The sequence below is a fragment of the Triticum dicoccoides genome, chromosome 4A, assembly GCF_002162155.2.
Source record: "Triticum dicoccoides isolate Atlit2015 ecotype Zavitan chromosome 4A, WEW_v2.0, whole genome shotgun sequence".
Classification (NCBI taxonomy): domain Eukaryota; kingdom Viridiplantae; phylum Streptophyta; class Magnoliopsida; order Poales; family Poaceae; genus Triticum; species Triticum dicoccoides.
Genome location: NC_041386.1, coordinates 680,151,571 through 680,157,545, shown reverse-complemented (window position 1 = coordinate 680,157,545; position 5,975 = coordinate 680,151,571).

The following is a 5,975-nucleotide window of genomic DNA, read 5'->3' as shown; positions in this document are numbered from 1 at the left end:
GGTCGTCTTCGTCTCTGACTGTGACTAGTAGTTGAGCAACGACGGCAAAGAGGTGCTGCAAGAGATGCGTATGCGCTGTTGCCTGCGAGCTTCGTCGTAGCACGATGAACCGGACGTCGCCGCGGATGGCGCACGCCTCCATGCGGCCGAGTGTGTGCGCATGCATGTGTTATTCACATGCATTCTGCGGCCGAGCGTGTGTACATGCACGTCTTGTGTACGTGCGTTGTGTGCTCCATGCTATGCGCGTATGTGCATGAGTTGGATCAGATGGAGTTAGTGTGTTGGCTTGTGTACATGCATGGCTGCATGCGTCCTGTACATGCGAAAAGTTCATGTTCTTTTATTTGTTTATAGGTGGGCAAGCGGCAAAAAACAGGGGAAAACACGCAAGGTTCCTTGAAGACGCTCCACCGCGAGGTTCCTTGCTCCTCCTCGGTCGTCGGGAATCTATGCTCTTCAACTCTTTTCTTTTACGTGAGCTTTGTTCATCCTTTTCCTAACACGTGAGACATCTAGAATCAAGGTGCACGTGTCATGCAAGAAAATGGAGATAATCAAATAAGCATTGCGTAAGTGAGTCGTGCGGGGGGAAAGCGGGGGCAAACCCTCTTTCGTAATTGAGTCGTGCAATTCGATGGCACCTATGCAATATTTTTTCTCCTCGATGGCACGTGAATAGTGCATGTACTCAATGACGGAGCACGGGATGGTAGAAATGACATGGTTAGCCCTTTTTTGGAGAGAGTACGCACTAGTAGTAAATAACTTTGATGTGTCCCGTCAACTTGCAGAATGACGAGAAGCTTGATTATGCCTTCTCCCTCGCCAACGCGTGCGCGGTGGCTCGCAGCACGAGGAGAAACTTTTGCTTACAAGCGGTGGACGTGCAGCAGCTCATTTGGTGTCAGATTGCCAGAAGCACTACTGTAGAACCATCGACTTCCGGAAGAGGCGAAGAGCCAAGCACAAGGTCACCTACTAACCTTAGGCTAGGCATAGTGGGAGTAACATAAGTAGGGGTACCTCCTTTTTATTATTCTAGAAACAACCACACGCAAATATCAAGGTGTTGGTTACGTAGAAGAAATTTCTTGCTGTTCTTGCTCCGCCCTCCTCTATCTCTCTTCTCAGCCAGCCAGCGGACACGCGGAGCCCATCGTCTGTTTGCTCACATGCGGCTCCACATGTCAGTGAAAACGCAAGAGGACCCACTGAACCTGCACATATTTCACCTTGACGTGCTGGTGATGAAAAACAAATCCAATAAAGATCTTCGGTGGCCGCTTTTGGAGTTACTCAAGAGTAGTAAGATTCTATTTACAGTTTAACCCAAGATGTACATCTTGTGGATTCAACTACCACTCTATTTTCTTTCATGGCACGACCTGGATGCTGGATGTCCCACGTGTCGGCAAAAGGAGGAAGAACCCGACCAAATCTTCGGTTGTGCTCTCGGATTAGACTAATTGTGCTAACTTAAAAAATTTATTGTGTACTCCCACCGTTCCAAAATACTTGACTTCCATTTATCCAAAAATGGATGTACCTATATACTAAAACATGTCTAGATACATATATATTTTGACAAATGGAAGGCATGTATTATGCAACGGAGGGAGTAGAATGGATGCAAGTTTTTGTATTGGGAAGAAGAGTACATCCATATATTGATAGAGCGTTAGAGTTGGCCTTACAAGTGGGACCGCAGTTGAGGAAACCAACTATCGGCAAACCCCCACATCGCCCACCGCGCGATGGCTGAGTTAGAGAAACGATGAGGTTGAAGAGATTGCTCTAGCACGAACTCCAAGAAATATGGTGTCAGATGGAAGTCGTGCTGGTGGCGTGTGCCGTACTCCTGGACGTGAATGCTTCTTCTAGCCCATGCCACCCTACTACTCCTACTACTTACTATATAGTACTAGTATCAAGGATTCGAGGTGCTGGTTATGTACAATATGGCTACAATAAAAACACCTGCATGACGCGCAAAGCATGTAAAGCTAGTACAAATAGTGTACTACTATTGTTGATTGGCCTCATCCGATAACCTGTTGCAATGCACGTACAATTACGTATTCGGAAAATATTTTTTTGCCTCGTCGCACCACTCACTCACAGAAGCAACTCGAAAGCCATTCATAAATTTAGTAAGTTTATCATAGGCATATCATTTTATTACATACAACAGGTCATCAACCCACATCGACAATGAGGATACATTATAAATACTAAAGTTTTCACCACGCATGTCACATCCCTATCTTCTGGCTTTGCACTAGGCTAGCTTCCTTGTGAGAATCATGTTTAGACTCAAATGAAATTAGAATTGAGGAATTTTGAAAGCCTCAGAAACCTTCTAAAAATAATCAACATTTAAAACTTATCAAATGAGTCCAAGAAAATGTTCCTATTATTCTGTTAAAATATTGGTAAGAGGTAAAATTCAAACCAATATTTTTGGAATCACAGAAATATTTATTTTGGGACTTTTGAATTAAATCAATGACATATTTGAGTTGGATTTATTTCTATTATATCAGAAATAAATTTCAAACATTTTTGTAAGTTGCATGTGACCTTGGGCTAGTCCTGAGCTCACATAACAATTTACAAAAAGTTTATAAAAATGATTTGATGTTCTAAATCAAATAAAAAAATGCAAAGAAATAGAAAACAGGAACAAATAAAAGAGAGAGAGAAAGAGTTGCCTGGTTTTACCTGTGCAGCCCACCAGAGACAGCCCAGCACTGTAGAGAGCCCAGCCCACCACCGCAGCCCCTCCGTCGTCTTCCTCCCCTCGCCCCAAAGCAGTTGTGTGCCCGCACGCGAGCGACCGTGGCCACGTCTTCCCGCCACCTCCTGCTTGCCCTCCCTCATCCTGACCTGCGCCTGGAGACGCCCGAGTCCCATCTCTCCTCTCCCTCACTCGTCGCTCTCTCCCTCCCTCTCTATCCCTTTCTCCCAAGCTCACCCGAGAGCATGGCCGGAGCGCACCGACGCCGTTCGCCGCGGCCAGGGCCACTACCACGCCTCTCCAATGCACCAAGGAGCTCTGCCTTGACCACCTCCCCCTCCTCGCTGAGCAACACACCACGGGAGACCCTACAATGCCGCGATCGCCATCGTCTTAAACCGCCAGCGCCTGAGATCGCCAGCCGCGCCACGTCACCGCCCGGCCTCCCCCGAGCTCGCAGACGCCTCCAAACGATGCGGGGTGAGTCCCTCTTTGTTTCACCCCTATCCCCGTCGCCCCGCACGTTCTCTAGCGCTAACGCCGCCGTGCCCGAAGCTCGCCGCCGCCGTGCCTCGTCGTCGTCGTGGCTAGAGCCACAGTAGCTCAAAGCCGAGCACACCGCTGTGCTCAGCCGCTCCCAGGAGCCGGGCGCGCCCACCCGTTTGACCTACCGTGCCCCCTAGCGCCAACCCGTACCATCCCCGAGCTCTGATAGCCGCCACGGGCTCCACTCTGGCGAACTCCGGCCACCCCAGCTCCAGCCGCTGCCAAGAGTGGATTCGGGCGAGTTCCAGCTCCACGTAGATGCCCTCAGCACGCCCAGCCGCGGCCTGTAGCGCCGCCTCGACCAACTCCGGTGAGTTCCTGCCGTTGCTGTGGACGCCGGCGTCACCTGCTGACGTGGCGCCGGTTAATTAGCGCTAATGACCCAGCTAACCACCCCTAGAGCCACTGCCATGTGGGCCCAGTGCCTAATCTAGTTAGTTTAATTTCTCTGTTAGATTAGCACTAATCACAGTGGGCCCCGCCTGTCAACTTTGACTTGGCCATGTCAGCTTTGACCGGATCACACATGTCAGCCTCTGTAGCTGACTCTGTGTCACTAACCAGTGGACCCCACTGGTCAGGTTTGACCTGGTCAACCGCAGTTGACCTGCTGATGTCATAGTGACGCAATGCTGATGCAGTTAATCATTTCCTGGATTAATTTTAATTCAAGAAATTCCAGAAAATATCCAAAACTTCAAAAATTCATATAAATTCAACCGTAACTCAGAATGAAATAATTTATATATGAAAAATGATTAGAAAAATCCAATCTATCCATCTGTACTGTTTTGATGGATGTTAGAACAACTTGTGGCTGTTGTTTAGGCCAAATCACCTAGATGGCATTTAAAGCTTCACATATGAAGTTTGAATTTGAACTAGGGTTCAAACCAACTTCATTTAACCTGTTGCTAGTTGCATTAGCTCAAATTGCAGCATATTGACATATCATGATCATGCATCATATTGTGCATTGCATTGATTGTGTTTCTTCTTTGTTTGTTGGTGCTTGTCCCCTCTCAGTAGACGTGTACCGACGATGTGATCGATGACACCGATGAAGAACTATATCTTCTTCAGAAGTGCAGGCAAGCAAAACCCCCTTGTTGATTCCGATATAATCCTACTCTCTCACTCCTGCTCTCTTTTACTGCATTAGGACAACAACGATTCAACTGTTACATGCTGCGGTAGTTGAACCCCTTTCCTCTGCATGACCAGTCATTGCCATAGTAAATAGATGAAACCCACTAGCATGAGTAGGAGTTGTTTGAGCCCTGATGTGCCTACTCATTCATGCTTGTTTGTCATGCCTGCTATTGCTTAGAGTTGTGTCAGGTCTGATTCATCAGGGATGAATTGGAAAGTTGTGAACATGTTCTACTATTGAGAGCTAAGTGTGTGAACACGATTTGGTAAAGGTAACGGTGAGAGGCCATGTAGGAGTACATGGTGGGTTGTCTCATTGCAGCCGTCCTCAGGAACTGAGTTCTGTGTTTGTGATCCATGAACAGCTACTACCACACATTGGGATCCTTAATTGACTCTCTCGACTTATTAATCAACTTGATCTCTGTCAAGGAGTTGCAACTAGTTTCTGGTGTTTGTAGGTAGTGTTAGTAGTCTACCAAGTGGCACCCGATACAGGTGGGCTTGGGACAGACTAGGCACAGTGGCACGGTGTACCAAGTGGCACCCGGATGGTGGGCTTGGGAACCCTGCTCACATCGTTTGGGGCCGTGAGCGACACCCCGGACGGATCTCCTTGCGGATGGAACCCGAATAGGTGATAAACCTGGACGAGAGACTTGTGTGGTTAGTCAGGTCGTGGCCGACACCCTCGCTGGGCTTCCGCTTGAAGGTTGCCGAGTACATGTCGTGTAAACGGCGGTAAGTGGTGAGAGCGTGTGTGAAGAAGTACACCCCTGTAGGGTTAACATAATCTATTCGAATAGCCATGTCCGCGGTAAAAGACTTCTGGGTTGCCTGTACAGTTCATAGAGAAGTGAAAGTGGATACTCTAAAATACGCAAGATAAGCGCGAGTGCTATGGATGGCATTCTCGTAGGGAGACGGGAGCGGATCCATAGTGGTGTATTGATATGGTGAATATGTGGACTCGTGTGCGCCACCTCAAAAGAGTTACTTGCAGTCGTAGTTCAGGATAGCCACTGAGTCAAAGCTGGCTTGCTGCGGTTAAACCCCACCACCCCTTTGTTGATAATGATGCATATGTAGTTAGATCTGATGTAAGTCTTGCTGGGTACATTTGTACTCGCGTTTTCCTATTATATGTTTTTGCAGAGAGACTTCCGTCTCACTAGTAGTTTCGCGTGGACTTTGACGTTTAGCTTGTTACCTCAGCTACGATCTTGTGCCCCGGGAGGATCTTATACATAGTCAGGCTTCTCAACCTTTTTCGTTTGTAGATGTCTGTACTCAGACATGTTAAGCTTCCGCATGTGCTTTGACTTGTATGCTCTGAATGTTGGGTCATGAGACCCATGTTTGTAATATCTCGCTCCTCGGAGCCTATTGAATAAAATACTTGAGTTGTAGAGTCATCTTGTGATGCCATGTTGTATTTGCACATATCGAGCATATTGTGTGTATGTTATGAAAATGCTTGGTATGTGTGGGATCTGACTATCTAGTTGTTTATCCTTGGTAGCCTCTCTTACCGGGA